Source organism: Papaver somniferum, chromosome 7 (genome assembly GCF_003573695.1).
Source record: "Papaver somniferum cultivar HN1 chromosome 7, ASM357369v1, whole genome shotgun sequence".
In the NCBI taxonomy this organism is placed as follows: Eukaryota; Viridiplantae; Streptophyta; class Magnoliopsida; order Ranunculales; family Papaveraceae; genus Papaver; species Papaver somniferum.
Genome location: NC_039364.1, coordinates 58974822 through 58992258, shown reverse-complemented (window position 1 = coordinate 58992258; position 17437 = coordinate 58974822). Strand labels below are relative to the sequence as shown.

General features: G+C 34.7%; 1 long non-coding RNA gene across 2 annotated transcripts; it reads left to right on the top strand.

The window, feature by feature from the left end:
• The first annotated feature begins 673 nt into the window (after positions 1-673).
• Positions 674-3581, top strand: LOC113297410. 2 transcript variants are annotated; one of them, XR_003333468.1, is made up of 6 exons: positions 674-1242; positions 1333-1847; positions 1967-2078; positions 2730-2828; positions 2937-2996; positions 3116-3581. It is a non-coding gene; the product is annotated as an uncharacterized LOC113297410 (long non-coding RNA). The 2 variants fall into 2 exon arrangements; XR_003333467.1 differs by having other exon boundaries at positions 679-1847.
• Positions 3582-17437: the final 13856 nt, after the last annotated feature.

The following is a 17437-nucleotide window of genomic DNA, read 5'->3' as shown; positions in this document are numbered from 1 at the left end:
CGTAGTCGTAATAAAGACTTGCAAGACCAACTTGATTCTATTGGTGCAAGAGATTATCTCAACGAAATACGAAAGCTTAAAGAAGAAATTGCCGAAGGTCGAGATCAGGAAGTTACTCTTCAAGCAAAGCTAGATAACTTGGAGAATATTGAGATGAACTTGTTATTTGATTCGGAACGAGAAGATCTCAAAGTTCAATGTGAATCATCCAAGAATGATCTAGTTATTGCACTTGAGAAGGTCAAAAGTTTGAAAGAAGAAAACTTGAGCTTAAAAGAGAGCTTGTCTAGAAATAGCATCTCAGATAAATTAACCTCGATATTGGGAGCATGTAGAATTCATCGTGATACACGAGGATTGGGCTATGAAAGAATAGACGCTCCTAGTATTTGCAAAGAGGTAAAATTTGTCAAAGCTAAATATTCTTCTCAACCAAAACCTTCCACGGTTGACAAAATTAAAGTATCTCTACCAACTACGGATGGCGAAAAGAAGAAATCCTGCCAAGCTCCAAAGCAAGCACATACACATTCAGGTAATATTAAACATAACTTTTTCCATTATACTAAACATTGTTTTTATTATGGAAAATCAGGTCACTTGCAAAGGAATTGCAGATTTCTTAAACGAGATAAAACCAGATATGATTCTGTTAGGATGACAAGATCTGATGTTCCAACACTGAGTTGATTTAGTTTCCCTTAATAAGCTCTTCTATTTTTAGTATATTTTCAGTTCCGTAATTAGTTAAGACTCTATAGTTAATATTACTTGTTCCACTGAGTATTTGCAGGTATAAATACTACGCTTGAGCTTGTAAAACAGTTATGAATTAATACGAGAAACTTTTCTTCAATCTCTTCTAGCCTTCTTTTCTTATTCTCAATCCTCTTATTCTCCTAATTCATCTTGTTATCTGGGTTCTAAACCTATTTCAGTTACGTAAACCTTGTGTTTTGGTCTAGAACCCTATCAATCACCATCACCATCTCCACCACCATCATCTTACCACCATCCAAAATTCGTATTGAGGAACAGAGTGAACTAATTTTTTTTTTATTTTTTTTTCTTTCTCTTCACCCTCCTCCACCTCCTTCAATCTCACTGTTACAGATTCAATCACCACCACCACTCTTCATCAGCAGATTCAATCAGATTGGTTTGGTGGTTGAATCTGGTTGGACTGTAAATCAGAAGGGAAGATGTCGTTGTTGCTATGGAATTGTGGTTAAGGAAGAAATGGTAAATTAGGGTTTGCTGCTGCCATTAATAACAATGATGAATCGAAATTGAAATGAAGAGAAATATATAATGATTTTGAGTATGTTGCAGAGCGGGTTCGAGTTGGAATCGAGGGTGGATGTTATTGATTGCAGATGGGTTTTGATGGATATGATTATGGTTTGAGTCGAATCTGAAGTTGGCAGTGAATTGAAGCCAAGAAGACAAAATGGAGATGTTCATGGGAAGTGGTTTTGATGGGTGATGTTTCTGGTCTAGATTTATAGCTAATTCAACAGAGAAGAATGATGAAATTGCAATTTGAAACTAGGATTTGAAGTTAGGGTTTCCTTGAACTGAGATTTGAAACTGGAAATGTTGCCGTTGAGAGGAATTGCAAATGAGTTTGTACTTGGTTTCATGCTGAGTGATATTAGTACTTCAATTGTGATTCATAATTGGTTTTATGTTGAATGTGAAATTAGTATTTCAGTCTTTAACTATAGTTGTGATTTGTTTCGGCCTACTAGCAGAGTTCTGATTCCTCTGGAGCATCTGATGTAAGGAGATGGAAGAAAAAACAACTTAAAGTCAATAGTCAAAAACCATTCAAGCTTAGAACTGAGGTATAAATCAATATAATGATGTTTGATTGTTAACTAGTAGGGATTATTATTTTTTTATTTTGATGCCCAGTCATTATTTCAAAGGAATACAGGTTACTAACGGGTAATTGTCCTTTCAGCAAAGAGGGAAACATAAAGAAGAGGTATTCGTAAAGAAAGTACAAGAAATGCTTACAAAAGAGGAGAAGCAACGTATACCCATTGCGCAAGGCCGTCCAAGGCGAACCAAAGGTATGCCAAAGCGAGTTTGTAGGTTTCTTAATGATCTTAATACAATGATATAGAAGAAGATTTTGTATGGAAAATCGTTCACTACATAATATCTTTAGTTGCACAATTGGGTATAGTTTGATTGTTGGAGATGGGAATAGAAAATTCGTAATAGTAAATGAGAAAATTGAATTTCGCAGTAGCATATTACCTCATTTATCCGATTGTTATTGTTATTTGTCTCAGAAGATGGATATATAAGTCTCACTCTAGTAAATCGACTTACCATGTTCAATTAGAGATGGACATCTAAAGTTCGCATTAGTAAACGGGTATTTCACTGAGCGCTTAGTGTAATCTGGAACTTCCATTATGCAATTGTTATTGTTATTTGGCTTAGGAGATGGACATATTAGTAAATGTGTTACATATTAAGCGAGTTCTTAGGCTTCTTAATGATCTTAGGCTCAGGTAGAAATATGAATGATAGAGATGGACATATGGAATTTACACTAGTAAATGGCGTAATTTGCTTAGGTGTATATTATAAACTAGGACTTTCAATTGCTACTGTATTTGGCTCAGGAAGAACCATTGTGATGCATTCTAAATTCAAATTAGAAGGCAAGCATATGTTTTTGTGAATGCTGAGTGTAGTTTCTGTGTTTTCAGCATTTGATAAAGCCACCAGTAAAATACATCACGAGGCCCATCGACTTGAAACTTCACAGTGATGTGCGAGCAGTTGAGCGTGCTGATTTTGATACTCAGGTAAGCTGCCAACTTCTTATCTTAAGTTGTATGATCTTCAACAACGGTTTCGTGCTTTTAATAATCCATGTGATATTATAAGAACTGATTTTCATGTGACATTTTGAGGTTGCGGAGAAGTTAAGCTTACTTGCACAGCATAGAATGAAAAAACATAGGCAGCAGAAGGTAAATATCAGAAACTTTGAACCATATTGTCTTGGTTGATTTGTAGTAAAAAATAAAATAAATATTATGTCTTGATGCCATGTAGTAATACTTTCAATCTTCTTGGTTTCTGCTTTTAGTTGGGAGAAGAGGAAGAAGTCAAGAGGTTGAGGAAGGAGCTAGTTCCAAGAGCTCAACCAATGCCATATTTTGAACGCCCTTTTATTCCTAAAAGGTATTTTTGAATTATGATATCCATCTATATATAATTTCTTTTGTTGTTTAGTTTGGAGGAACGCATCTCGTGTTTTAGGTCCGTGAAGTTCCTACTATTCCAGAAGAACCAAAATATCATGTTCCCCATCACAAGAGAATTGGGAGACATGAGACGAGAAGAGGAAGAGGGAGAGAGATGAATGGTTGGCGATATAAAACATTACTTAACCGAGATATTTTTCACCATTGATCGATCGATCATTTGTTCTCTATTTTTTGAACTTTTTACCAGTACATTTTAAAGATCATTCACTGACAGTTTGTTTGTTTTTCTTTTTTTGTGTATGTCAAAGCAAAAGCAATAGCTTTAATTGCATTGTGTTTTTTTGAGTAATCTTGTTGATTTTCACTTGGGCCGTATATAATTGGGCCGAGTGAGGGAGGACCTTATATTACGATTTTTTTTTGTAAAATCTATAAGTGAACATTTGACACAAAAAGATTGGATTTTTTTGGTAGTCATTTTTTTTTTGGCCGTGTGCACATGAAAATTCAAAAATGTCCCTCCCTTTTAGTCCAACTATTATAAAAATCTACGCAATAAATATAAACAATAATATCAAATTTGGGGTAACTTGCGTTGCCTCCTTCGTAAAGATTGGTAATTTGCATTGCCTCCCCTACATAAATAAAATTAGCAAAACCTGCTCTCATCAATAATTCCGTCTATTCCAAGTTAGCTGACTCAACACAAACTTACACGTGATTTTTATTTTATTTTTGGGGTATTTGCGTTACCTCCCCTGTAAAAATTAATAATTTACATTACCTTCTCTGTAAAGATTGATAATTTGCATTACCTCCCCTATGAAAAACCACGTGTAAGTTAGTGTTGAGTCAGCTAACTTGGAATAAACAGAACTATTGACGAGAGGAGACTTTGCTAATTTTACTTTTGTAGGGGAGGTAATGCAAATTACCAATTTTTACAGGGGAGGTAATGCAAATTACCCCAAAATAAGAGTTTTTGTGAAATTTGGAGGTGTTTGTCATTTTATGCAAACCACACGAATGATACATAATAATGTAGTCATATTTTAGTTTATACATCACCTAATTTTCCGTTGCAACTAATAAAACGATATACTCCCTATGTTTCAAGAAAAGTGATACTTTCACTTTAGGCGCAATTCTCGAAAAATGAATGCATAGCCAATGCAAACCACCACAAAGGATGCATAACACATCATGCAACCATATTTTGGTATATAGATCGACTAAATTTCTATTTTTGGAAAAGTGATACTTTCACATTCCGTTTCAAGTTGGTGATACTTTCACTCTTTTTTAGGAAAAGTGATACTTTTCCTGAAACGGAACGAAAATATCACTTTTTCTGAAACAAGGCGAAGATATCACTTTTTCTGAAACGGGGCTAAAGTAGTCGTAGATAATCCCCATCTTCAGATTCATCTTCGGTCGGCCCTTCCACCGTGGCAACGGTTATACTAGTAATAAATTAGTAAATAAAATAATAATAAAAATAAATTAACAGAAAAAATTAAAACTGAATATTTAATAGTCAGCAAATAAAGTTTAAAAAGAATATAATGAAAATATATCTGATTATGCAAATAAAATAAGCGATCAACATTTGTCAACGGTGTAGTTGGAGGGGGTAATACAGGGCCGCTTTCAATGCACACTTCAAGAAGAGGTTATTCAAAGTAGCCCTTTGGAGGTAGTAGGAACTACATGCGTGTAGTTGGATCCATGCCAAACACCCAATATTTGAGTGCAGCCCTTGACTATTCCCTTTGACTGCACTACACCCTCCAACTACCTCGGATTTAAGCGTGCCAAAGGGACCCTTACTGCTTCTTCATAACTAGAGGGTGCATCAATGATTTGTTCAGAAAACCTCTTTTCAACCCCCCTACCCCGGTGAATGAAAAAAACATGAAAATTAGGCTAAATAAAAATCAAGCTTGTGAACATGTGGCGGACTAGAAAAATTCCCTTCTAATGGGTTAATTTTCAACCTAATTAGCAAGGCTAAATCCTGGTACGTCATTCGAAAGCTATATAGAAAATATATATATTTATTTTCAGAATCCAGTAATAATGAGTGCCGCAAACCAACAACAATAAATGAAATGGTTCCGGCAAGGTATTGCTTAATTCTAGATGCTGCAAAAATAATATTCACGTAAACATGGTTAGTGAAAGATTTGAAAGGAGATAAAATGCAAGTCTCTACTAGCGATCCATGGTGTACTTGTGTTTTTTTTCACAAGAACCGTATTATTCAATCAAATACTACACCCAAAACCAATAGAGTAGAAATATATGAGTACATAATTCCAAAATTTAAAGGTAACCACATTAGTTCTGGACTTAGATTAAACGTACAGTAAATGTTCGGAGAGATAATAAAGATTGGCAGCACTATTATCAGCATGTAATAGATGAATCAACGGAATCACTTAAGTTGAAACATGCAGTATATGATATTTGTAAATTCGAATATCAAGATGTCGTAAAGGCCAAAGTCAATAAAAAGTCAGAGATATTTCTTCCACCAACAATCTTAAGGAATTTATACTAAAATTCGACCCACTTACATCTGCAAAAAAGACATCATGTTATAACAAGTTACCGAGGTAGTAATTGTGTTTACTAAAACAGAAGATCATAGTTCTGACTTCTTTATGATGCATGCAATCACATAAGGTCAAAACTTCCAGTTGATGTCCACTATAGCCAAGGTTTATATGACATGAATTTAAAAAAAAAATGATTAGTAGCTATTGAAAAGAAAACATCTGAGGAAGTGATTTTATCAACAAATGCAAGCAAACTCAGTACTACAGCTTCGATATGCCCTTATAGAGAGTCATTATCGGCAATTACAAGAACTAGATTCGCATGTCCAAGTCTCAAGTCATCCGGGAGATCCTTAACTTGCCTAATCTAATAAGGCAAAGTTACAAATTTATGAGAACAACATAAGATAACGGTTTGTTGAATATGAATGTAAATATGCATTGTATACTTGACTCTAAGATCATGATATTTCTAGGATGGGTTAAAGGACAAAATGCCCCAAAATCGACCCCCAAGGTTTGAAAATGCCCCGGACGTTAGGTAAGAAATCAAAATGCCCCATTCCGTTAGTTTTCAAATTTTGGTCAAAATTGGGGCATTTTCACTACCTTTGACCAGTCAACTATAGTGTGATTTTTCATTTTGCCCTTCGCAAGAAAAAAGACCCGACACAAACTGATATGGTTCTCTTAACACGTGGGCATCTATTTCAAGGACACGTGGTCAAGGACTGACACCTGTAGCAAACGTGTGTTTCGTACGTGTGCTATAGGTATTATCTTCATCTGTGTCGATTTTCAGCCACAGAAAGGAATCGAAATTTTTTCCAGATAGTTCAGAGAGCGATAGGGTTACAGGCGAGAGAGATCGAGAGATTGATAGACCGGAAGGACAAAGGGAACTGCAGATCGATAAGATAAATGAGACGGAGTAGATAAGAGGCAGGTTTTCTCTTCCCGGTGACGAACATGTAAGTTTTTTGTTCAGAAATTTGACGTTTTAGGGTTTGTGATTAACCACGTGATGAGTATCTTTCTACATTTGATCTGTTTGATTTGGTATATGCTTTACGATTTGGGGTTAGGGTTTGTGAAATTGGTTTGCGATTTAGGATATGTGATTATGATTTTTGATTTTTCGATTCAGGGAATGTGATTATGAAATTGGTTTGAGATGATGTTGTTATAATATGAAGTTAGGGTTTGTGACGATTTGAGATTTAAACTGAGTTGGTGATGGCTGCAGGGTGAAAGGGTTGTTGATAAATTGTGGATATGCAAACCTAGTGGGTAGATTTCAGAAAGTACAAATTAGGGTTTGTTTGTGTAGCCAATACAAATGAAAATTGTGTTGTAGTTTGATTCAGGGAAAATGAAATTAGTGTAAACATTAGTATGATTACTGTAAACATTTCTGTTTTTGGTAATAATTTTTGGAATCATTACTGTAAAATTTGTTTCACTACTGTAATAATTATTGTTTTTTTGTTGGGGATCTGTTACAGAATGGGTAGCAAGGATAGGAATTTCTGGTTAACTGATATAGGTGGCCGGTTTAGAGACTTGCATATTCTTGGTTGTAAAGCTGGTACCAATGGAGATGCTTTTATGGCTATGGTAAAGACTAGGTTGGTGAATGAACAAGGTATGAATTCTACACTTGAACTGTTTTTATTTAATGATGAAGAAGGGAATGCATGTGATAAGTGTGAATCAGAAGAAATGTTTATTTCATTTTGGAACAAAGGGAAAGTAAATAAAGATAATTTGGTCAGATTGTGGTTCACTCCAATTATTCCTACTCCTTCAGTGAGAGAATGGGGTTATGTTTATGATGCTTCCAGTGTTAGTGGGGTAAGTGGTGTGACTAATTATATCAGCCCAGTGAGGAAGAAAACTGTTAGTAAAAGGATAGAGGTTAGGAGGAGTCCAAGACTTAATAAGACTGCTACTATTAGTGGGCTTAAAGATATGAGTCCAACAAGACTTGATTTTGAGCATGAAGAGCAAGTGGAATTGACAGAAGCATCTGTGACCAAGGACAATCAGAAAATTTGTGATCACCAACACAAGCTTTACAACCTCCATTGTACTGAGGTGCAATGGATTTAATTGCATCATCAAACCATTCGAAGTATGAACACATGGGATTAGAGCAAGAGAAGAATTTCTTCCCTGAATTAGCACCATTTTTGACCTTTAAAAGTTTACGAATACCATTACAAGGAACTAATTTACACCTTGTGTAGATCCAATGACAATCAATTGATTGATGATTTCTTTCGTTGCACATCTCACATTCCCGGCTTGATGTAGCAGCCATTATGAAGAAAAAAATTTTTTTTACTGATTTTTGGTTGGATCATCTTCACAATTTATAAGTCAGGGGAGACAAAAAAAATGACCGTTATTACAACGGTCGGAATCTCACAACGGTCGGAAAATCTAGCCGTTGATTAGCTAGGATGTTCCACGTGTCGCGATCCTAGCTAATAGGATACCGTGGTCATTTAAAAAAAAATCGGTAAATGTAAAACCCAAAATCTATCGCCGTCCACTTTTGTAATCGACACGTGTCGCAATCTCAGTAAATGACGAAAATAGGACCCTAGATTTTCATCTTGGTGAACAAAAGGGTATAAATGTCAATCGATTTCCACGTGCGGGCCACATGCTTACGCATTTGACCACTTAACGCTCTGAAACGGAAAACATAACAGAATGGGGCATTTTGATACGGTTTTGGGGCATTTTGATTTCTTACCTAACATCCGGGGCATTTTCAAACCTGGGGGTTGATTTTGGGGCATTTTATCCTTTAACCCTTCTAGGATTTAGGTCCCCATGAAAGAACCCACTCTTCAAATTCATCCGGCCAAACGCTAGGGTAAAATCAATTCTCAAAATTGATAAGGGTAAAAGTATATATCATACTCTAGGATAATCTATTAGGGATCTGACTGCTTTGCCATCGCTCCTATCCTACCGCCAAGATCAATGCCTCTATTAGCTATCTCACTGCCAAGGTTCGGGATTGGAATTCCATTACTAAATTAATAACTACAACCTTGTTAAAACGTTCATTTGAATGTGATTGCAAAATTATCTGGTTTGATAGATAGAAAGAAAAGGTTACACATGTTGCATGTCGAAGGAAAATGCATTTCTAGCCAAAAGGAAACTTACGCATCTTTCTGAAACCGAAGTCACGGTGGATAACAATGTAGAAGGTTCTGAAATGAAAAACTAGAGAGTAATCAAATAAGAGCAATCACTGAAACTATTAGTTTAAAATAAATGATATTTTCAACAAATGGGCATTATAAAACCTTAAATGAAGTCTAATGCTTACACAACCCAATCATGGAATGTCGGTATTTTGGCTCTGGAGTTGGCTTTAATGTCTTCCTCTGAAAATCTAGTGTTACTCTTGTTTGCCATTTGTTTGCCATTTGTTTGATAAAGACCTCGGATCATTCTTTAAAAATATATTCAATAGCTTTAGAAAGGAATTGGGCATTGTCTCATTCGATGACTGAACATCCCACAGCGGAAGCACACCTTAAGCAATCTTTCCTATTTTATTTGTGCCATCACTATCTTCTTTAATGCCAATGTGACCTTGGTCTCTTTTTTTAAAGGTTTTTGGATGTCTAACTTTATCCTAACTCGAGTATGTCTTCCCCACTTAGCAGTTTCTTATGGATCAATTGGATAAGGAGTACCAATTATTGCAGCAACCAGAGACACACACCTTTCAGTTAACTGGTCGACTAGTTTCTGAGTCTTTTATGTGCATAACTTTTTACCATTTCTCTCTCCTCTCTCTCACTCTCTTCTTCTCCAACAAAACCATTAAAAATAACCCCTTTCTGCTCGGATGTGGTCCATTTTTGGATTAGATCTGACTAGATTTCTTCATTTTTCCTTACTTTATAGGTTAGTTATTAGATTAGTTTGGTTTTTATTATATTTTCTACTTATCTACACAATTTTGGTGGTTTTATTTACTTTTTTGAGGTTTATCTTCGCTTTAATGGCGATTCTTGGTTATTGGGTTGGGTTTTAAGATCAATAGTGATGCTCTTCATGCTCTCCAACGACGAAATCTTCATCTTGGTTATCTCCGGCGACAAAATCTTCATCATCAACTTATCCGGCGACGGAATCTCCATACCCTTAATAAACTTAAAATATAATATGAAATGGCCTTTCCACTAATTGTCAATTGGTTTTGAGTTGGATGTCCGTATTCTAACATGGTATCAGAGCAGGCTATTTCCGACGAGTCTTTGACCGCGCCTTTACTCCGCGTTACCCGATTTAATTGTCCACGTGTTAGACCCAACGAGGCTACACGTGAGGGGGCATGTTGAGATTATTAGTCCCACATTGTTGGGCGACCTAAGATCCTGCGGTTTATAATCCTTTAGGGCCTCTCCACTCATTGGAAATTGATTTTGAGTTGGATGCCCGTATTCTAACATTTTATTCTCTTATTTTCGATCTTAAACTCATTGTAACCTTGAAATCAAATTAATGAAAAGGTTCCTTGTTTATAAAAAAAAAAAAAAAAAAAAAAAACTGGTCAACTAGAACAAATTGAAATTTGTATTCAGATGGAGTTTGTCTGGTTCACAAATTTCCAAAATTATAATTTCATAATTGATAGACCATGGAGAACCTGCAACGGATGCATCCAAGTTGCAAGAGTGTGTTTGAATTTGAACCTGTATATATTTCGATCAAAGACTGAAATGTTGATTAAACTTGTTGGTCTCCAAGCCATTTTTTAGGAGATCATGAAGAATAATGAAAATGTATTCTCTGCCATTTTCCACTTTAATGAGAAGACACATTTTCCCATTGTTTGTGGAATCATCTTGATATTCTGGTAGCACTATAGGTCTGGAGGCTCATTTTCCAACAGTGAACCCATACGAGTAACTATTTCTTCTACCTCTTGGTGCCTAGATGGGGAAGCCATCAAGAGGTAGTAAAGTAATAACAATGGTTAAGAGCTTTAAACAAAAACAAAAAAACTAGAAAGAATCGTGAGAGCAAAGAGCGAATGAATTTCGTACTACAGAAAATGGGCTATATAGCCAAAATTGCAAGTTTTCTGGGCCAAAAAGATAGTTAGGATTCAGCCTGGGTTAAATAGACAGAAAAATCTTTTTAATTGAAACTGACCCAATTATCCATACCTTTCTTCTTCCTCTCTTGATATATCGATCTCCCTCTCCATATCTCTACCATTTCCATTCTTTCTTCTTCTGCTCTCGATCTTCTGTTTCTCCACCACCACCGTTTCAGTCATGGTTGTTGTTACTTCCGTGAGATCGAGAATTGAGAGATTTGATGGGCGGAGAAGATGGTGGTCGACGTGATGGGTATGATGGCTAAGATTTCACTTTCACCACCACAAATATCAGCATCAACATATTTCAATATGATTCCACCACCGTTAAAAACATCTCGTGCCCTAATTTCATCATAAACTTCATAAGGAGAAGAATTGAATTAGTTTTTGAATCATCAACATCTTGAAAATTAAAGAACATGTAAGTTTCTTAACCATAGTTTTCTTTTTGATTAAATTTTATGAACGACATAAATCGACCTGTGTAAAATAGTTTAAAATCGATTGAATTTGGTTTGGTTTCACATAATTCTAGTTGTTGATCTACCTGTGCAACCATTGGTTTGCTAATTGAATTATTAATTAGTTGATTTTGTTTTTGGATTAAGTTGAATATTTGGTTGCACGTATGATTAAACTGGGATGAAACCAGTTCCATCCTGTAGATTGAGCGTAATTTGGTTTAATCCACGTTTATATAGGATGATACTGATTTCATTCATGTTTAAGTTTGGGATGCATTTGGTTTTAACCATTTTTAAACCAGGATGAAACTGATTTCATTTTATTTTGTATTGGGATGAAACTTGTTTCATTCTGTTTTAGATTGATTCAAATTTGATTTCGCTCATGTTTAAACTAGGATGAAATCAGTTTTCATCCTGTTTTAGATTGATTTGAATATGGTTATCCATCTGCACTTTTGCATTGTCATCTATAAAAAAAAAATACATTCATTTTGACGAATGCTTGACTAGTAACTAAATGTACATATAACCGATCCCTTGTCTGGAATTTAGTATATATATGCATTGAAAATTTTTTTCCAGAACGTTGCAGTAGTAGGCCTAACACACATGCACCAAGCTATGCAATCAAAATGACTATCAATTTGCAGTGGCTAAATAAAGCAAAATATTCTCTTTTATTTATCTCTTGTCGTGGTTGTCATATGTTTAAAACTAGGTTGATAATGATTTCGTTATGTTATAAATTGTATTGAGTTTTCCTTAGCCTATGGTTGGACTAAGATGAAACTGGTTTCACCCATGTTTAAACTAGGATGAAACTGATTTTCATCTTATTGTAGATTAAGTTGAATTTGGTTTCACTCATGCTTAAACTAGCAGAAACTAGTTTTCATCCAGTTTTGCATTAGGTTGGATTTCGTTTCACACATGTTTAAACTAGGATGAAACCTGGTTTCGTCATATTTTATCATAGTTTTAGCAATACGATCACATTTTTGCAAACTGAATTTAAATCCAGCACCATATTGCCATGTTTTCTACCTTTAATTTAGTAATTTAGCAGTAGTACTCTCTTTTTCACACATATTTTTTTTTCTTTCAGATTTGGTATTGTTGGTGCCGCTCAAATACTCAAAGATTTTGGGATATTGATGTTAGATTAAATTTGTACGTGGGACAAATTTGTTTGCTATAAAAAACTTAGTTTAAAGGGTCAAGGGGTATTTTAGGTGATTGATATTTTTTTGTTTTTATTTTCCTGGGTCAAGTATCCATTTTGGCTAAATGAACAGTATTTTTCTAATTTTTGGCTATATAAACAGTATCTAAAGCTAAGAATCTATTTCACCCATGAATTTTCTGTTTTGGTGTTTTTGACCAATTTTGTGTTCGTACTAAGAGACAAAATATTAGAATCAATGGAAAAAACAAAAGCAAAAAAAAAAAAAAAAAAAGAGAAATCGTACTAAAGAACGAAGAGAAAATCACCCACAAAGATGAAAGAGAAAATCGCCTTATTAACGGGAAAAAAACATCTTCATTTTATGAAAACTAGAAGTTCAACATGAATATCTTTTAAATAAAACATTTTGATTTTTACATTCTTAAAAAAAACGAAAGATAACATCTTACACTACTATGTAAAAGTCATCATAGAAAGAAAAATTTGATCATCATTGTGGTTAATTGACAATCCTTAAAAAAATTAGAAAATTATAATCTTACTATATTATTAGAAAATAAATTAGCTCAATGACAGAGTCTGCTGAAGTAAAGAAAAGATATGAGAGACCATTTCATTCATGGAATTAGTATGATATACAATTATGTACGGACCTTTATTTATAGATCATACAATAGAGTGGATGGTTAATGGTATTAAGTATTAGATGTAATGGCGTGTAACTATTACTAGCCATTAACATATACTTAAGGTGGAGGTTACAATATATAAAAATGTGTAAGGGTAGTGAATGAGGTGTAAAGGTAGTGCTGCCAGTACGGTGTAAGTCTACCAAATATTTATTTACAACAAAGATTAGCATTTATCACATATATTAGCGGTTGTTATTTTAAGGAACAGCTCGAATTTTTCATAGTAAAAAAATAATTATGATTAATTTTTAAATTTAGGTAAAAGGTTATTTGTGTAATTAAATAGCTAAAATCATTAATTATGAGTTCTTTATATATAAAACCTTATGATGGGTTTGTGTGATAAACAGAAAAAGGGCATAATTTGAGAGATACATCATTTCTAAATTTACTATTTGTTATCCATGAGGGTATAATTGAAGAAAAAAAAATACCTAAAAATATCACTGCTTTTTCTTTGCTTTAAGAATAGTGCAGACTTGAAATAGGTCATCTTTGACGGGACGAACAGAGTTAATAACTGAGATATAGTGGTGAAGGATAACAAGTACTGTGGTGCAGGTTAAGATCACATGAAACTCATGACTGAGAATAAGAGTCACACATATGTGAAATACATGCGACAAGTATTAAGGCTTAATCTGTTAAGTAAGTCAATGAATGAACTGTTAGTTACTTCATTAATTCTGTAATGAAACCATCTCTTCTCTGTAATGAAAATGAATTTAATTCTTATGATTGATACAATGTCACTATGATATCAGACGGGGTAGGATTAAGGTTTTCCCTTTTCCATTGTTGTGTCGATCATGTTCTTCTCTTTCTTTTGTTACTCGATCTTCGTTGTTGATTGAAGATCGACTGTATTGTGTCAATCCATATCTTCATAGAAATTTTTTTGTGTTCTTACTCAATATTTATGTCCTTGAACTCATCTGAATTCATCACTTTTTTTAATTTTTCACTTTCAAATTTATCTTATACAGTAGAAACTCTATAAATTAATGCTGTCGGGACCATCAAAATTTATTAATTAAGCGAGATATTAATTAACCGATAAATTAATAATATTAGTCTATATATTAATTAATATTTTATTAGCTTATAGATAAATTTCATATCAAATAATTGGTATCTAATACAAACAAAATACCATATCAATGCTTCAAAAAAAAAAAACCATATCATATGTTTTCTATTTCCTATATAAATACAATAGCAATATCAAATCATATTTTTGTAAACACAATATCCAATCATATTTTTTATTACCTATCTAAATACAAGTTTAGACAATTTGGATGAACATACAGACAGCGAAATCACTCAAGACTTGCAAAATTTGATCGAGAAGTTGGGCTACCGCAATTAAATGAATGTCGAAGATGTCCTAAATTGTCGAGAAGAAAATGAAGTTACCGGTTGTTAACCGATGAAGAAATAATCTAGAACGTTATGGGAACTAATAAAGATGTGGAAGAAGATGAAAGTTCTACGATAGAGCCCCCTTCACGAAACGAGGCTATTAAATCGGCAATCACATTGAATAGTTTCTTGCTGAGCTATGAGAAAACAACACCAAAAATTCTTACAATGATAAGAAAAATTAGAGATAAATTCAAAGCGATATTGATTTTAGCAAAAAACAAAAGACCATTAAATTGCTTTTCAAAAAGTCTTCATAAATCATTAATGTATTGAATATATATATAATGCATTATTAATTTCTATTTCATATGGGGCCTATGTAGGTACTCAAAAAGGTATTATCTTATAATTTTAGTGAATTATTAATTTGGCACGTTGTCCCAGACTCGGGACCGGCAAAAAATATTATTTACGAGAGTTTATTAAATAATCGAGTATTAATTAAAAGAGTTTCTACTGTATTTGGTTTTTACTTTATCTAGCAATTACAACCTTGAATCTAGATATGTTTTCTATTTTTCTTCCAATAAATTTTCGATCTCTTCTACAATGGAAAATCCAACATCAAACTCTTTCTCCAATATTTCTCTCAATCAGTTAAACAACTTCGTCCATCTAAAGCTCACTGATGAGGACAATTTCATTACATGGAGAAATCGTATGCAACTTGTAATTCAGAAATGTAAAATTATGAAGTATTTGGATGGGTCATATGAATTTCCACCTCAATTTAGAAATTGACACAATGAATTGAATGGAATTGAAAATCCTCTATATATAACTAGATGGACGAAGACTCGGCGATTATTATGTGGATTAACTCTACAATATCAGATTCAATTATTGCATACTTCTCTAGATCTAACATCCTCACACCAGCTATGAACTAGCATTGAGTAGACATTTGCTAGAGCCTCTTCCACTCATTCAATACAGCTTCGCACCAAGCTGCTTTCAATAACTCAAGGTGACAGATCTATTCCATCTCTTATCAATGAGATCAAGCTTCTATCTCATCATCTAGTTGCAACAAGTGATGGGTCGGTAGACCGACTTTGTTTTACCGCAAGTGCATGGTGTCGAAATTGTAGACAACAACAAATGTGGTTCGTTCCCTCAAGGAGTGTGAAAATACCTCTAACTGATATTAATCAAAAGAAAATAAATACGTAGGATGATCAAAGCTAAACGAATCAAATTATTGCGAACGAAAGAAATATCAAAGATGAAAAACATGTTAGGGATTCGGGAATTCCATTGTAGAGTTGAATTCATATGTATCCTATCATAAATGTCTCATATTACTCATACAGGGCAGCAACATGTAGCATCCCATACGGAAGGTTTATCGATATAAGGCTCAATAATAATAATCATAACATATGTTTGGTATCGACCTAAAATTAGATATCCGAAGCACTAAATATACATGGCATAGATAGTCAAAGAATTATCATAAAAAGTGATTAATCAGGATGGATTGTTCAGTATCAAATTATGAATTATACATGGCATAAATCATGAAAGAGTTATAAATCAACATCAATGAGACACTCAAACATTATTAAGCACTAAAAATCGACCTTGTTTTAGAACACAAAATGAAATAACATCTACAAGTTCATCCGTCGCCCTAACATGAAAAACTAGCAAGACATGATAAGAAGAGAACAATCAAAATTGCAAACCCTTGTCTTCTTCCAGTTGCAGCTTCAGAGCCGCAGCCAGCCTTCCTTTTTCTTTCTGTTCGTTTCTCCCCTTATAAGTGCTGCTTCGAGTCTAACATAAGACCTAGCGACATTTGCCAAGGCCTAGTCCGTTCCGCTCCATTACTAGCTCCGCCAAGGCCCAGCTTCACTTGAATCCAAGTCTATCTTCTGTCGATTCCATAACACCAATTTCTAACCACGGACCCAACCTGGTAGTCACCACCGTGCAGTTCATGGCACACACAGTTCGATCCAAACACGACCCACATCTTCTCGAACCAAAAGTCAAACGACTTCTCTGTAGCTCGTTTCGACCACAATTGCCTCCAGCCAACACACAAACTCAATCCAGCTGACATACGAAGTCTGCTTGGTTGCTGCAATTTCATGTCAGTCACACTCCATTATCCAATAGCATCAAAATCCTTCTAACGTTGTTCTGACGCGCGTGTTTCACTCCCTTATTCAGCTCCAATGTATGCCTCTACTCTCGACTCACAGCCAACTCCAATTTCTATCCTTCCACTGCCTCTTAATTATTTCTCGATCAGAACCACTTCATGCAGACACTAAACCGATGGCAGCATCAATCCTCCTTTCATTCTCAGCTTCTACGACTGCTCAAACTCTGCACCGGCTACAGACACTGAACTTCGATTGCTCATCTTCCTTCCTGACACCAGCAGTCATCCATATGACCATCAACAACCCCCAATTGGAGTTCTCAACCAATCTCACTTACTGCCTTTTAGATCTTCTAGAGAGCTTTAGACTACACCCAATTACAAACCATGAAACCCCCAGAATTATTGTTGTAGAACCATCACCAGTTCGAAGACCCAACACTTTCACGAATCACATCTAGCCAACACACTCATAATTACTCCTGCGCAACTTCATTTCTCCACCAAGTCGACAGCTTCACAACCAGCACCACTGCTGGCTATTATTTTAGCCATCACGAACCATATAATGAATTGCAGAGAAATTCCATCTTCACAACCATTAGCTGTAA